Consider the following 16,964-nt stretch of genomic DNA (forward strand, 5'->3'; position numbering starts at 1 on the left):
TTCGGACACCAGCTCCTCCAGCGGTGGCCGCGACCAGCCTCCGCGCCGTCGCGCCCGCCTGGGGGAACGTAGCGGGTCAGTCCGCCGTCGTGCCTCGATGAAGCGAGAGAAGGGATCTGACTGAGCTTCGGAGGCAGTACGAGCCCTCGCTGCGAGTTGATGCCGAGGAAGTCGTGCCTATTTTGTTTTTCTTCCTTTCCTGCACAAAAAGAAAGTAATATCGGGCCCCGCGTGGGCATGTTGAACTGTTGCTGTTAATTATCATGTTGTTTGCGCTATTTCTGTGTTGTGTTCCCATGGCGCACGCCTGTGTGCGAGAACTACTTAGCTTGGGGAGGCTCGTCGCGGTCCTTGCCTCTCGAGGGCGGGGCCTCGCCGCGCACTTCATGTCCTGCAAGGATTAGTCAGAAGGGGTAGCTTCTGCTCCTGGTTGTGTGGGCGACCAACCCAGGTCCTGTGCTCGCGTCGCAATGCCCGTGGGGCACGGACTGGGAAGGGTGCTCCCATAGCGGACTCGGATAGGGAAGCTTCAAACAACGGGGGCAGAAAACACTCACGAGGGTGCCCGCGCAACTCCCTCGCGAGACTTGCGCGAGAGTAATCGAGGCAAGTGGGCGAAACAGACAAGGAGTCACAAGCTAGGGATGGCAACAGCTCCAATAAAACTTCAAATAGGAACGAAAAAGTCAACTGCAGAAAGCAAATGAAAAAGCCGCGTCCGGCACCTAATCTAGTCTTCGACGTCTTGGCACCAGCGCGGAGCTAAGTGCTGCCACTGGGCGTGGGCGGGAGCCCCCGAGGCCCGAGGGCGGCACTCCGGAGACTCCAGGGCGTGTACAGCCCCACTCATTATTACGTGAGAGTGTCACGGGCGGCGAGCTTCACAGGCATTGGCCTTCTTCACAGGCACCGGGCCTTTTCCAAAAAGCGGCATCTTCACAGGCATTGGCCTTCTTCACAGGCACCGGGCCTTTTCCATAGGCACTAATCCTCGCTCAGGGGTAGAACCTTCGGAGATGTTTAATGTTCCACGCGTTCTGGATGGGTACCCCCTCCTGGGTCTCCAAGCGCGCGAAGCTGGGCCTGGAAACATGAACAACCTTGAATGGGCCCTCCAACATGGGAGAGAGCTTGTGCAACCCCTCCCTGGAGAGGACCCGTCTGAGCATGAGGTCCCCTACCTCAAGAGTTCTGGGGCGGATGTTGCGGCAGTGGTATCACCGCAGCGCCTGTTGATACGTTGCCGCCCGCAGCGCGGCCTCTCGACGGTGTTCTTCCCCCAGAACGAGATCCATCCCCCGCATGGTGTCCTGCTGCATCTCATCGAATGCCAGGACCCGTGCGGAACGTTGCCTGACCTCATGAGGGAGGACGGCCTCAGCTTCATAGACAAGGAAGAACGGGGTTTCGCCAGTCGACTTGGTCGCGGTTGTGTGGATAGACCATAGCATAGACTGGAGCTCGTTGTACCAGCCCCTGCCGCAGGCCTCCAGCTTCTTCTTGAAGGTCTGGGTTTTGAGGCCCCTCAGGACTTCCGCGTTGGCTCGCTCGGCCTGGCCATTGCTCCGGGGGTGTGCTACTGAGGCATAGTATATCTACGTTCCAAGGTTAGCACAGTACGTTTTAAAGAGATTGCTAGTGAATTGCAAACCGTTGTCGGTGATGATGCGGTTAGGCACCCCGAATCGGCTCACGAGGCCCCTGATGAACATGACCGCGGAGCCTGTTGGAATGGTGCGAACAGCTTCCACCTCAGCCCACTTGGTGAACTTGTCCACGGCAACATAGAGGTAACGATAGCCCCCTGGCGCCCGAGGGAACGGGCCCAGGATGTCCAGCCCCCAGACCGCAAACGACCATGAGAGGGGTATGGTCTGCAGGCCCTGAGCTGGCTGATGGATCTGCTTGGCGTGGAATTGGCAGGCTTCACAAGCCTTCACGAGCTCAACAGGGTCGTTGAGTGCTGTGAGCCAGTAGAACCCGCTGCAGAACGCCTTCCCAACGAGGGTTCGTGATGATGAGTGGTGCCCACAGTCACCATCCTGTATGTCCGCCAACAGCTCCCTTCCTTGCTCCCTGGAAATGCAACGTAGGGACACGTCATTTGGTCGCTTCCGATAGAGCTCTCCGCCTTGATAGAGTAGGCCGTGGCCTGCCGCGCCACACGCTCCACATCCTCCTCCTTCTCCAGCAGGGTCCCCTGCATCAAGTAATCCTTGAACTCTGCGGTCCAGCATCCTTTCTGAGGTTCCAGCGCCAGGAGCAAGCGTGCCCCTGAGGCCGGGCCATAGGTCGGGGCTCCCGAGGCCGACGGCTGAGGGAGCTCCTCCCTAGGTTGTGTCGTGCTTGATAGCGATGGTGTCGTCGAAGGTTTGAAGAGTCGCTCCTCGAAGACGCCAGTCTCCTGAGGCAGCCGCCTGGATGCCCTCTTGGCGATGTCATCAGCCTCTTGGTTGGTGCCGCGGGGAACGTGTTGTAACTCCAACCCCCAAAACTTTTTCTCCATCCTGTGGACCTCCGCGAGATACGCTTCCATGTGCTCGTCCTTCGGCTCATATACTTTGTTGGAGAAGTTGACGAGGAGCTACAAATCGCCCTTGATGGTGATTCGCTTTACCCCCAAGGCGACGGCAGCCTTCAAGCCCGCTATCAGGCCCTCGTATTCTGCTATGTTGTTGGAAACCTTCTCCCCATGCTGGAAGCAGAGCTGCACGACATAGTAAAGCTTGTCCTGAGTGGGGGGTATGAGCACTGGGCCAGCCCCCGTGCCCTGTCGTGAGAATGCTCCATCGAAGTACATCACCCAGCCGTCTGGCGCTTCACTTCCCGAGGAAAGCGACCGGTCCTCGCCCGTTTTGAGCCCCGGTGCCTCTGTCCATTCCGCCACGAAATCTGCAAGCACAGCTCCCTTAATGACCCTGGTCGTGCTGAATTCTAGCTGGAACGCTTGCCGTTCGATGTTCCATTCGGCGACCCTCCCAGCTGAGTTGGGGCTCCTGAGTACCCTTTCCAGGGGGTAGGCTGAGACGACCTTGATGGGGTGGCCTTGAAAGTAGTGCCGCAGCTTGCGCGAGGCCACTAATAGTGTGAGGAGGAGCTTTTGGGGCATGGGGTACCGCGCCCTTGCGTGCCGCAGCACCGTGCTGATGAAGTATACCGGGTGCTCGACGAGGTTGAGGGTACTGGTGTGGCCCGCGTCCTCTGGAGGTTGTGGCACCTCCTGAGATGACGTAGCCCCCAGCGCTTGGTCGCCTGAGGGGGCCTCCTCCGCTCCGGGTGCGTTCCTCTGATGAGGCTGATCCTCTTCTGCCGCAGTCGCAGTCTTCGCGAGGCCTCCCTAGCCCTGCTCTGCTTCGGTCGGGACTGTGGCCGTGGTTGTGGTCCGGCGCTCCTCTCTAACCGCCACCAGGGCTGTGCTGGTGGAATAGGGGGTGGCTGCAAGGTAGAGCACCAAGGGATCCCGAGGGCACGGAGCTACCATCACCAGAGGGCTGGTAAGGTACCTCTTGAGATCTTGTAATGCCTTGTCGGCTTCTTCAGTCCATTCAAAGGGGCCTTTCTTCTTCATCAGCTTGAAGAAGGGCAGTGCTCGCTCCCCCAGCTTGGAGATGAAACGTCCTAGCGTGGTTACACGCCCGGTGAGCTTCTGCATCTCTCTGAGAGTCTTCGGTGGGCGCATGTCTTCGACTGCCTTGACCTTCTCCGAGTTGGCCTCGATGCCCCTGTGGGACACGAGGAAGCCCAGGAGCTTGCCCGAGGGGACCCCGAACATGCACTTCTCCGGGTTGAGCCGCAGATCCACTTCATTGAGGCTCGTGAAGGTTTCTTCCAAGTCCTGTATCAGAGTTTTTGCCTCCCGAAACTTCACCACAATGTCATCGATGTAAGCTTAAGTGTTCCTCTCGAGCTGTCAGCCTAGGGCGATGTGCATCAGCCGCTGAAAGGTCGCGCCTGTGTTGCACAACCCAAATGGCATGCATGTATAGCAGTACACTCCACATGGGGTCAGGAAGGCCGTTTTCTCCACGTCCTCTACCGCCACCTTGATCTGATGATAGCCCAAGAAGGCATCCAGGAAGCACAATAGGTCACATTCACTGGTAGAGTCGACGATCTGGTCGATGCGAGGAAGCAGGAATGGATCCTGCAGGAAGGCCTTGTTGAGGTTGGTGAAGTCGACACCCATGCGCTCTTTTCCCCCCTTTTTTGGCACGACAACAGGGTTGGCTAGCCAATCAGGGTAGCGGACTTCGCGAATGACTCCTGCTGCTTCTAACTTGCGGGTCTCTTGGACGATGAAGGCCTGCTTTTCAGTGGACTGCCGCCTTGCCTTCTGCTTCACGGGGCGCACGTTGGGGCACACATTTAGATGATGTTGAATTACATCCCTTGGGACCCCATCCAGCTGGTTGGGCTCCCATGCAAACACCTTCTTGTTCGCACGCAGGAACCTGACCAGGGCCTCCTCCTGCTCAGGCTCAAGGTTGGCGCCTATGGTGAAGGTAGCGCCAGCGGGTCCATCCTCGTCGACCGGTACCTGCTTGGTCTCTGCCTTGTCTTGGCTGAATAGCTACTTCTTTTTAGCTGGCGCAGCCCCGTTGGGCTCGAGGACACCTATGTTGGCCGACTGCGCCACCGCGGCCGTCTTGAAAGCAAGCTTGAGTGCCTGCAACGCATCCCCGATGTCTCTGGACACGGTAAGGACGCCGTTGCTCCCAGGCATCTTCATGAGGTTGTACGCCGGGTGAGTCGCAGGCATGAACCGGGCCAAGGCTGGGTAGTCGAGGATGGCGTTGTACGGGAGGCCAATGGGGGCGATGTCGAAGTCGATCAGCTCCGTGCGGAAGTTTTCGTAGGTGCCGAAGGTCACCGGTAGGCGGATCTGTCCCAAGGAGCCAATGGAACCGCCTCCGACGCCCGAGAAGGGCCTGCTGGGCTGAAGCCGCTCTGGAGGCACGTGGAGGAGGCTGAAGGCTTCCACCGAGAGCACGTTGAGGCCAGCACCACCTTCTATGAGGGTCCTGGTGACGGCCACTTGGTAGATGGTGGGGGTGCATAGCATCGGGAGCGCGCCTGAACAGGCTGGGTTGGAGGGGTGATCGTCCGAGTTGAAGGTCAGATCGGCCTTGGGCGCCACCCAGCCCGGGGGTGTTCCTCGGTGCTTGGAGGCGGTGCCGATCTGGCGGGTGAACGGCTTGACATGGCGGCTTGAAGGTGGTGCCTATAAGCCGCCCAGGAGAGCCGCGACGACCGGGGGCGTCCACCGACGGGCGCCGTCTGGGTGACGGGGGTGGCGAGAGCAGCCCGATGCTCGGCGCGAGCCTGACGAGCGTCAGCCATGGATGCGACAGAAGATCACACGCGACCAGCGGAAGAAAGATTCCGGCGCACCCCTACCTGGCGCGCCAAATGTCAGATTTCGGGTTCCGGCAGACCCTTGAGGTTCGAACTCTAGGGTGCGCACGAAGATCTTTCCCCTACCAGCTCGCGTGCCTCGCAAGGAATCTAGACTACACAAAGAACAACACAAGGGACGCAAGGTTTATACTAGTTCGGGCCACCATTGTGGTGTAATACCCTACTCTAGTTTGTGGTGTGTGGATTGCCTCAGTGGCCGACGATGAACAATACAAGGGAAGAGCAGCCTCGCGAGGACTGTTCTTGAGCTGGTGCGATGAACTACTTGGGTGAGTGCAATCGCCTCTTGGATGCCTATCTGATCTCTAGATGCCTTCCCACTGTGGTGGCTAGTCCTATTTATAGAGGGAGGCCCTGGGCCTCTTCCCAAATAATGAGCGGGAAGGGCGCCAACAATTGGCCATTTTGAAGGGGAACATCTAGTACACTTATCCTGACTAAAGTTGGTCTTCGGCTGCCAAAGGCTCTGACGATGATGCCGTCCTGGGCTCCACGATAACCTCTATCCTGCCGCTCCGCTGGTCTTGGTCTTGTTGCACCGAAACGGTAACCTTTGCTTGATGCCTTGGCCTATGCTTGCCCCCTTTGCACCGAAGGGGAAACAAGGAAACTGCCCTGGCCGGCGCCCGCCTGGCACCCGCCTGGTCTCGATCGTCATGGCTTGCGTCACGGGCTCCTCACGAGGTGCCCTTGCCTTGATCTCTCCGCCTCCTCACGAGCCTGCCTGATGAGGCTGCTCCTGAGGAAGCTTCCTGTCGTCCGCCCCTCGAGGCTTGGCCCCTCACGAGGGTCTTGAGCTTGAGCTGACGAAGCTGGGTTGCACTGGGCCCCCACTTGAGCCATGCCGCAGGCCGCAAGCAGGCAAGTCTGGGGACCCCCGTTCCCAGAACACCGACAGTAAGAAAAAATTGGCTTTATGCAAAAACATAACCATAAAGCTTTCCAACAGCAATATATGCATGTAGTGATAGCATTTATTCTGTTCATTACTCTATGTGTTACATTGCCAGCATATTCCATGTGCTGACCCGTTTTCGGGCTGCAACATATCATGTTGCAGACTTTTCAGACGATGAGAAAGGTGCCATAGGTTGTTGTCGTTCACACAGCTATGCCGTTGGAGTTGATGGACTCACTTTATCATCCAAGCCTTCCGCTGTTATCGTTTTAGATGGCCTTAAACCACATTATTGTATTAAGTTCTCTTTTGAGACATTCGATGTAATAAGGGTGTGATTGAAACTCTGTTATAAATCCTCGAGTACTGTGCGTGTCAGGATTACCGATCCAGGGATGACACTGATGCACAGAGACTAGGCTGTTTGAGGTCTGGTCGCTACAATATTCGTATCTCCTTTCATAGACCAATGTTTCTTAGCTCGCTACCTAAAAATTCTGTTAGCTTGGTCATCGTTTTATCATAAACCTCAATTAGGATAGCCTCCTCATTGTGATCATGTAAACGTATAGGTTTAATTTACAAACTTTCTAGTTGGTAGTGAATAGTATCCAGTTGTTATTTTAAAGGCCTGTTACTTTTATTCCATCTCTTGAGTGAATCTGCAAGAAGGGATGATCTAACATGGAAAGGTTTATCATTAGTATCCAACTATTTCATGACCACCATATTCGATAAGCTACCAATTTTTTAATTTGAAAGAACTTTTAGTCTTAATAGTACTAAGCTTAGTAATTGTTAAAATGGGTGGATGATAAATATAAAAATTGGCAAATTGTAAACTGAGGTATTAGGAAATTCTTTGCACCATTCAACATTAGCAAAGCAATGGTCCAGTCTTCCGTAAGTAGGAGCAGAAGTAAAAAATTTGTTGCACCAAGTAAAAGTAGGACAATTATAAGCCATATCAATTAACCCACATGGTTTAACATGATTGTAAGCCAGACAATGATACTTCAACCTAGTAATATTATTATTCTCCAGGGAATTAAGGATATCACTAAAATTCCCCATACTGCTCGAGAAGAAGCAACAAACTGCTCAATTAACTTCCATAAATCTTTGTTCTTATGATAATACGGATCACCATAGATGCAAACCAACGAGAAACTAAAACTAGTACTAGTATTTACAACTGATCCTATGACTACATTCTGATGAGATTGGATTATATCTAACTTGATGGCATCCATCCACATGATCCAAAGGCCTCCAGCTCGGCCTTCCGCAAGAACAACAAAACTATCATGGGTAGGAAATCTGTTAGTTAAATCTTGAGAACTAATTCTAGAATTATGAGTTTCTGATATGAAGCATACATTCACATTGGTGGATGAAATTAGGTTGGAAAAATATATGAAATACATAGCATGCTATCAGAAAATAGCGAGGCCCTTAATACATGCTATTAGCGAGGCATTGTACACTAATTCATTTAGGGAGGCATTGCTCAAAACGCTATAGCGAGCTGTTTTTTTTTCATTGGGCAAGATATTGCATCTTGTTACTACCAAGGGTCCTGCCTTTCCCTCGACAGTTCCAGCATATGAAGTTCATTGCACCCATGGCACCTTAAAGGCTAGTGTCATTGCCTTTCCAGTAGCATTGCCATTCCCCTCACCATCATCTACAACATCAGTATTTGTATGATTTCATCAATATCTAAATCACAAGGTGTTTTCTAGGGAAACATCTGACTACCACCATTACCCAAACCTATCATGGTGATGCCACTAACCGGAGCAGGACGATTCCCCTAGTGTGGATACCCCATCGAGTGAGATCCCAGATTTGCTGACATAGCATTATAAACCCAATAGTGAAGTTGATGAGGATCTAGGGTTGTGGGTAATCTAGCTTGCGTGCTGCTTCAAGGATGCGTGGGGAGCAGATTCCTTCCCACGCCATGGCTTCCATCATAGAGACCAAGAACACCATCGTTGCTTCCCCTAGGAACCACATAATCTCCTGGGGTGGCACCAAGATGGACAATGCCATCAGTCCCAAAAGGAGCAGCACCTAACACCCCTGCTCACGCCTCGCACAGCCACATCCCAACTACAAGGTCGATCTCCAGGGCGACTCACAAGAGGAGCTGAAGGGAGGCCTTCACTTGCTTGCTCCCCCGTGCCATCACCACGGCAATTCGCGATGGATCTTGCATCTCCTCGAGCCTGGCGATTGGATCCCAAGAAATGTCAACCAGAGATGAACGAGTGTGACGAAGCACTGGTTGAGTAGGCTGGCAACAAGGGTCGAGCTGTTCCGGCACCGAACTGAAGGAAATATGCCCTAGAGGCAATAATAAGTTATTATTTATTTGCGTATTTCATGATAAATGTTTATTATTCATGCTAGAATTGTATTAACTGGAAACATAATACATGTGTGAATACATAGACAAACATCGTGTCACTAGTATGCCTCTACTTGACTAGCTCGTTGATCAAAGATGGTTGTGTTTCCTAGCCATAGACATGAGTTGTCATTTGATTAACAGGATCACATCATTAGGAGAATGATGTGATTGACTTGACCCATTCCGTTAGCTTAGCACTTGATCATTTAGTATGTTGCTATTGCTTTCTTCATGAATTATACATGTTCCTATGACTATGAGATTATGCAACTCCTGTTTACCGGAGGAACACTTTGTGTGCTACCAAACGTAACAACGTAACTGGGTGATTATAAGGGATCTCTACAGGTGTCTCCGAAGGTACATGTTGAGTTGGCGTATTTCGAGATTAGGATTTGTCACTCCGATTGTTGGAGAGCTATCTCTGGGCCCTCTCGGTAATGCACATCATTATAAGCCTTGCAAGCAATGTGACTAATGAGTTAGTTGCTGGATGATGCATTACATAATGAGTAAAGAGACTTGCCGGTAACGAGATGGAACTAGGTATTGAGATACCGACGATCGAATCTCTGGCAAGTAACATACCGCGGACAAAGGGAACAACGTATGTTGTTATACGGTTTGACCAATAAAGATCTTCGTAGAATATGTAGGAGCCAATATGAGCATCCATGTTCCTCCATTGGTTATTGACCGGAGACATGTCTCGGTCATGTCTACATAGTTCTCGAACCCGTAGGGTCCGCACGCATAAAGTTTGGTGACGATTTATATTATGAGTTATGTGTTTTGATGTACCTAAGGTAGTTCGGAGTCCCGGATGAGATCGGGGACATGACGAGGAGTCTCGAAATGGTCGAGACGTAAAGATCGATATATTGGACGACTATATTCGGACATCGAAAAGGTTCCGAGTGATTCGGGTATTTTACGGAGCACCGGAGAGTTACGGGAATTCTCCGGGGAGTATATGGGCCTTATTGGGCCATACGGGAATAGAGGAGAGAGGCCAAAAGGAAGGAGGCGCGCACCCCCCCCCCTCTGGTCCGAATTGGACAAGGGGTGCAGCCCCCTTTTCCTTCTCCCTCTCCCCCTCTTTCCTTCTCTCCTACTCCGGAAAGGAAAGGGGAATCCTACTAGGACTTGGGAGTCCTAGTAGGACTCCCCACCCTTGGCGCGCCCTCCTCCTAGGCTGGCCGCCTCCCCCTTGCTCCTTTATATACGGGGGCAGGGGGCACCTCTAGAGACAACAATTGATCATTGATCTCTTAGCCGTGTGCGGTGCCCCCCTCCATCATAGTCCTCCTCGATAATATCATAGTGGTGCTTAGGCTAAGCCCTGCGCCGGTAGAACATCATCATTGTCACAACACCGTCGTGCTGACGGAACTCTCCCTCGAAGCTCGGCTGGATCGGAGTTCGAGGGACGTCATCGAGCTGAACATGTGCAAGAACTCGGAGGTGTCGTACTTTCGGTGCTTGATCAGTCGGACCGTGAAGATGTACGACTACATCAACCGCGTTGTGCTAACGCTTACGCTTTCGGTCTACGAGGGTACATAGACACACTCTCCCCTCTCGTTGCTATGCATCCATGATCTTGTGTGTGCGTAGGAAATATTTTGAAATTACTACGTTCCCCAACATTGGCATCCGAGCCAGGTTTTATGCGTAGATGTTATATGCATGATTAGAACACAAGTGAGTTGTGGGCGATACAAGTCATACTGCTTACCAGCATGTCATACTTTGGTTCGGCGGTATTGTTGGATGAAGCGGCCCGGACCGACATTACGCGTACGCTTATGCGAGACTGGTTCTACCTACGTGCTTTGCACATATGTGGCTGGCGGGTGTCAGTTTCTCCAACTTTAGTTGAACCGAGTGTGGCTACGCCCGGTCCTTGAGAAGGTTAAAACAACACTAACTTGACGAACTATCGTTGTGGTTTTGATGCGTAGGTAAGAACGGTTCTTGCTAAGCCCGTAACAGCCACGTAAAACTTGCAACAACAAAGTAGAGGATGTCTAACTTGTTTTTGCAGGGCATGTTGTGATGTGATATGGTCAAGATGTGATGCTATATTTTATTGTATGAGATGATCATGTTTTGTAACCAAGTTATCGGCAACTGGCAGGAGCCATATGGTTGTCACTTTATTGTATGCAATGCAATCGCCCTGTAATTGCTTTACTTTATCACTAAGCAGTAGCGATAGTCGTAGAAGCAATAGGTGGCGAAACGACAACGATGCTATGATGAAGATCAAGGTGTCGCGCCGGTGACGATGGTGATCATGACGATGCTTCGGAGATGGAGATCACAAGTACAAGATGATGATGGCCATATCATATCACTTATATTGATTGCAAGTGATGTTTATCTTTTAGGCATCTTATCTTGCTTTGATTGATGGTAGCATTATAAGATGATCTCTCACTAAATTTCAAGATAAAAGTGTTCTCCCTGAGTATGCACCATTGCCAAAGTTCGTCGTTCCCAGACACCACGTGATGATCGGGTGTGATAAGCTCTACATCCATCTACAATGGGTGCAAGCCAGCTTTGCAGGCGCAGAATACTCAGGTTAAACTTGACGAGCCTAGCATATGCAGATATGGCCTCGGAACACTGAGACCGAAAGGTCGAGCGTGAATCATATAGTAGATATGATCAACATAGTGATGTTCACCATTGAAAACTACTTCATTTCACGTGATGATCGGTTATGGTTTAGTTGATTTGGATCACGTGATCACTTAGATGATTAGAGAGATGTCTATCTAAGTGGGAGTTCTTAAGTAATATGATTAATTGAACTTAAGTTTATCATGAACTTAGTCCTGGTAGTATTTTACAAATTATGTTGTAGATCAATAGCTCGCGTTGCTGCTTTCATATGTTTATTTTGATATGTTCCTAGAGAAATCTGTGTTGAAAGATGTTAGTAGCAATGATGCGGATTGGATCCGTGATCTGAGGATTGTCCTCATTGCTGCACAGAAGAATTATGTCCTTGATGCACCGCTAGGTGACGGGCCTATTGCAGGAGAAGATACAGAGGTTATGAACATTTGGCTAGCTCAATATGATGACTACTTGATAGTTTAGTGCACCATGCTTAATGGCTTAGAATCAGGACTTCAAAGACGTTTTGAACGTCATGGGCCATAAGAGATGTTCCAGGAGTTGAAGTTAATATTTCAAGCAAATACCCGAGTTGAGAGATATGAAGTCTCCAACAAGTTCTATAGCTAAAAGATGGAGGAGAATTGCTCAACTAGTGAGCATGTGCTCAGATTGTCTGGGTACTACAATCGCTTGAATCAAGTGGGAGCTAATCTTCCAGATAAGATAGTGATTGACGGAGTTCTCTAGTCACCATCACCAAGTTAGTAGAACTTCGTGATGAACTATAGTATGCAAAGGATGACGAAAATGATTCCCGAGCTCTTCGCGATGTTGAAATCAACGAAGGTAGAAATCAAGAAAGAGCATCAAGTGTTGATGATTGACAAGACCAATAGTTTCAAGAAAAGGGCAAAGGGAAAGAAAGGGAACTTCAAGTAGAATGAAAAGCAAGTTGTCACTCCCGCGAAGAAGCCCAAAGTTGGACCAAAGCCAGAAACTGAGTGCTTACACTGCAAAGGAAATGGTCACTAGAAATGGAAATGCCCTGAATATTTGGTGGATACGAAGGATGGCAAAGTGAACATGTTATTGATGTGTGCCTTACTAGTGTTTATAGTAGCCCCTGAGTATTTGATACTTGTTCGGTTGCTAAGATTAGTAACTCGAAACAGGAGTTACATAATAAACAGAGACTAGTTGAGGGGAAGTGGCGATGAGTGTTGGAAGTAGTTCCAAGGTTGATATGATCATCATCACACACTCCCTATTCTTTCGGGATTAGTGTTAAACCTAAATAAATGTTATTTGACGTTTGCGTTGAGAATGAATATGATTTGGTCATGTTTATTGCAATACGGTTATTCATTTAAAGTAAAAGAATAATTGTTGTTCTGTTTACATGAATAAAACCTTCAATGGTCGTACACCCAATGAAAATAGTTTGTTGGATCTCGATCTTAGTGATACACATATTCATAATATTGACGCCAAAAGATGCAAAGTTAATAATGGTAGTGCAACTTATTTGTGGCATTGCCGTTTGGGTCATATCGGTGTAAAGCGCATGAAGAACTCCATAAAGATGAATTTTCAGAATCACTTGGTTATGAATCATTTGATGCTTGCGAACCATGCCATTTGGGCAAGATGACTAAAACTCCGTTCTCCAGAACAATGGAACGAGCTACTGACTTGTTGGAAATAATACATACTGATGTATGCAGACCAATGAGTATTAAGGCTCGTGGCGGGTGTCGTTATTTTCTGACCTTCACAGATGATTTGAGAAGATATGGGTATATCTACTTGATGAAACATAAGTCTGAAATAGTTGAAAGGTTCAAAGAATTTCAGAGTGAAGTGGAAAATCATCATAACAAGAAAATAAACTTTCTACGATCTGATCGTGCAGATGAATATTTGAGTTACGAGTTTGGCCTTTAGTTAAAATAATGTGGAATAGTTTCACAAACTCATGCCACCTGGAATACCACAGCGTAACGGTGTGTCTGAACGTTATAACCGCACTTTATTTGATATGGTGCGATCAATGATGTCTCTTACCGATTTACCAATATCGTTTTGGGGTTATGCATTAGAGATAGCTACATTCATGTTAAATAGGGCACCATCAAAATCTGTTGAGATGACGCATTATGAACCGTGGTTTGGCAAGAAACCAAAGTTGTCGTTTTTAAAGTTTGGGGCTGCGATGCTTATGTGAACCGATAAAGATCTTCGTAGAATATGTAGGAGCCAATATGAGCATCCAGGTTCCGCTATTGGTTATTGACCGGAGACGTGTCTCGGTCATGTCTACATAGTTCTCGAACCCGTAGTGTCTGCACGCTTAAAGTTCGGTGACGATTTATATTATGAGTTATGTGTTTTGATGTACCGAAGGTAGTTTGGAGTCCCGGATGAGATCAGGGACATGACGAGGAGTCTCGAAATGGTCAAGACGTAAAGATCGATATATTAGATGACTATATTCGGACATCGGAAAGGTTCCGAGTGATTTGGGTATTTTTCGGAGTACCGGAGAGTTACGGGAATTCGCCGGGGAGTATATGGGCCTTATTGGGCCATACGGGAATAGAGGAGAGAGGCCAAAGGGAAGGAGGCGTGCCCCCCCCCCCCCCCTCTAGTCCGAATTGGAGAAGGGGTGCAGCCCCCTTTTCCTTCTCCCTCTCCCCCTCTTTCCTTCTCTCCTACTCCGGAAAGGAAAGGGGAATCCTACTAGGACTTGGGAGTCCTAGTAGGACTCCCCACCCTTGGCGCGCCCTCCTCCTAGGCCGGCCGCCGCCCCCTTGCTCCTTTATATATGGGGGCAGCGGGCACCTCTAGAGACAACAATTGATCATTGATCTCTTAGCCGTGTGCGGTGCCCCCCTCCACCATAGTCCTCCTCGATAATATTGTAGCGGTGCTTAGGTGAAGCCCTGCGTCGGTAGAACATCATCATCGTTACCATGCCGTCGTGCTGACGGAACTCTCCCTCAAAGCTCGGCTGGATCGGAGTTCGAGGGACGTCATCGAGTTGAACGTGTGCAAGAACTCGGAGGTGTCGTGCTTTCGGTGCTTGATCGGTCGGACCATAAAGACGTACGACTACATCAACCGCGTTGTGCTAACGCTTCTGCTTTCGGTCTACGAGGGTACGTAGACACACTCTCCCCTCTCGTTGCTATGCATCACCATGATCTTGTCTGTGCGTATGATTTTTTTTGAAATTACTATGTTCCCCAACACAAACAAACATGGATGAGCGAAAACTAGCCTTGGAAGAGCAAGAAGCTTTTGGGCGAGGGTATCCAAAAAAGAGTTATATGTCCCCTTTTAACACAACACTTGTCCGGTTCAGTTGTAATTCCACTCTTCACATGTAATTTGTCCCGAATTTAGTTGCATGTCCATATAAAAACATGCAACTTGCCTCACGATCAATCTAGTTGCATGTCTACATTTAACACGTAATTTGTCCCGCTCAGTTTCCCTTAAGTGGATGACCTCAATGTTAATTGATTTTTGGAAAACAAAGGATATCATTAAGAATACAGAACTACCCCATTGAAACATGCAACTTTTTTTGCATTTTCTATTAAAAATTCTATTGATTTTCATGATATCTATAGAAAAAAATTGTTTCTTCTAGTGTTCTAAAATTTTAAGTTTTTTTTATTTTTTTTCTTGCGAACTTCTGCAAAACTAATATTATTTTAGCATTATATTATTCTCTCTCCCCTTGGCTTAAAGTAAAATATATGTTTACTTTTTATTTTTAACGTTCACCACTCAAATTTACCCTATCAACTCTAAAACAAGATAAATTATGCTCAACATTCAAAATCGCACATATTACCACTCATTCGATGAGTACGTCGAGGCAGTTTACTCTAATTTGGCAGTGATTTTCCTACATACTCTAATATGGCAGCGATTTACCCACATATAGTGGTCTAATAGCATACAAAACAAAGAAACGTAATAAGAAACGAACAACTTTAAGTTTGTGAAAATTAAAAATATTTAGAAATTTTTGAAAAATATAGGATATCATTAAGAGTACAAAACAACCACGTCGAAATATTGACATTTTTTTTTACATTTTGTATTAAAAAAATCTATCAATTTTCATTATTTCTCTAGAATATATTTTCCCTTCTTTCTAGTTGTCTGAATTTTGACATTTTTCATTATTTTTATTTTGCTTCGCAAGCTTCTGCAAAATTAAAATCGTTTCAATATTCTATTGTTTTTAATTTTCTGAAAATTGCCTTGTTTTAGCATGCACATGTTCTTTTTTGCATGGATTTATAATTTTCAGCTCTACTAAAATGAGTCATTACAGACTTGACATATCATTTTTTGCTCTTGTTGTTAATTTTTGTAGCCACATATAGCATGTTAACATCAATCCTTCGATTTTTTACACGATGGGTGGACATTGCTAGCTGCCTCTATGAGAGTCTATTTAAAACAATACCATTCATCATATTTAGTAATTAAGATTGACAATAAATCCTCAATGTGTTTGATCTAAATATTTGTAATCTGTACCAAAATAATGATGATAATAAATTTCCTAAATCTACTTGATTTGCATCTTTGTAATCTATATCCACAATAACTGATGGAAATAAAATTCTGAAATCTGTTCAATCTACATATTTGTAATACGTAGCACAATAACTAGTAGCAATAAAATTCTGGCATTTGCTTGGTCTACATATTTGTAATATGTAGCGTGATAACTGATAGCAATAAAATTCCAATATCTTTTCAATCTACATTTATGTATTTTATAGCACAATAAATGACGAAAAATATCTTACATTTGCTCAATCCATATAGTTGTAATCTATACCCACAATAATTGAACGCTAAATCTAGTTTCATCGTTTAGACTCAGCGTCGATTGATGAAGTTGCCTATGAGGCAAAAAAATATTGACATTGTAATCTCTGAGGCATCTCAATGCTGGAAGTCGTAGGTTGACTAGTTCATGGACAACCAGAAAAATGTGACAACATTACTTCCATGCTTCCAGGCGTAGACACGATCGCGAGTGCACTTTACCCAGGTTCGGGGCTCTCTAGGAGATAACACCCCTAGTCCTGCTCTGCGGGGTCTCCGCATGATCACTAAGGCACTAGTGAGTACAATGGTGCTCCTCGAGCTGTATGTTAGAGGTAGAAGGAGGCAGGGCTAGCTCTCTTCTTCCTCTAGGTATGAATCTAGTTCTAATAGGTTGGGAACCCTTTGCATGGGTGTCCTGGGGGGTTTATATAGGCCCTCCCCCCAGGGGTACAATGGTAACTTAGCCGGGTGTAGGACCCGGCTGTCAGTGTCTCTGGTCGTCGTCTTCTCCGCCGGCTGCTGGGGCCCACCGCCTGGTGGGCCCTGCCGACTAGTCTGGTACGGAGCCGACAGGCCGCCTCCGCCGCTGGCGGGTCTGGTTGGTGGCCGATCACTGTAGCCGTAACATTAACGACGCACGCTTGGTCAGGGAGGGCATGGCTACAGTTCCGTCGCCTGGTGGGAGATCACTGTAGCCTCACTGTGTCTAGTCTGGTTATTGGCGCACGAGCCTCG

This window comes from Triticum dicoccoides, chromosome 6B, assembly GCF_002162155.2.
Source record: "Triticum dicoccoides isolate Atlit2015 ecotype Zavitan chromosome 6B, WEW_v2.0, whole genome shotgun sequence".
Classification (NCBI taxonomy): Eukaryota; Viridiplantae; Streptophyta; class Magnoliopsida; order Poales; family Poaceae; genus Triticum; species Triticum dicoccoides.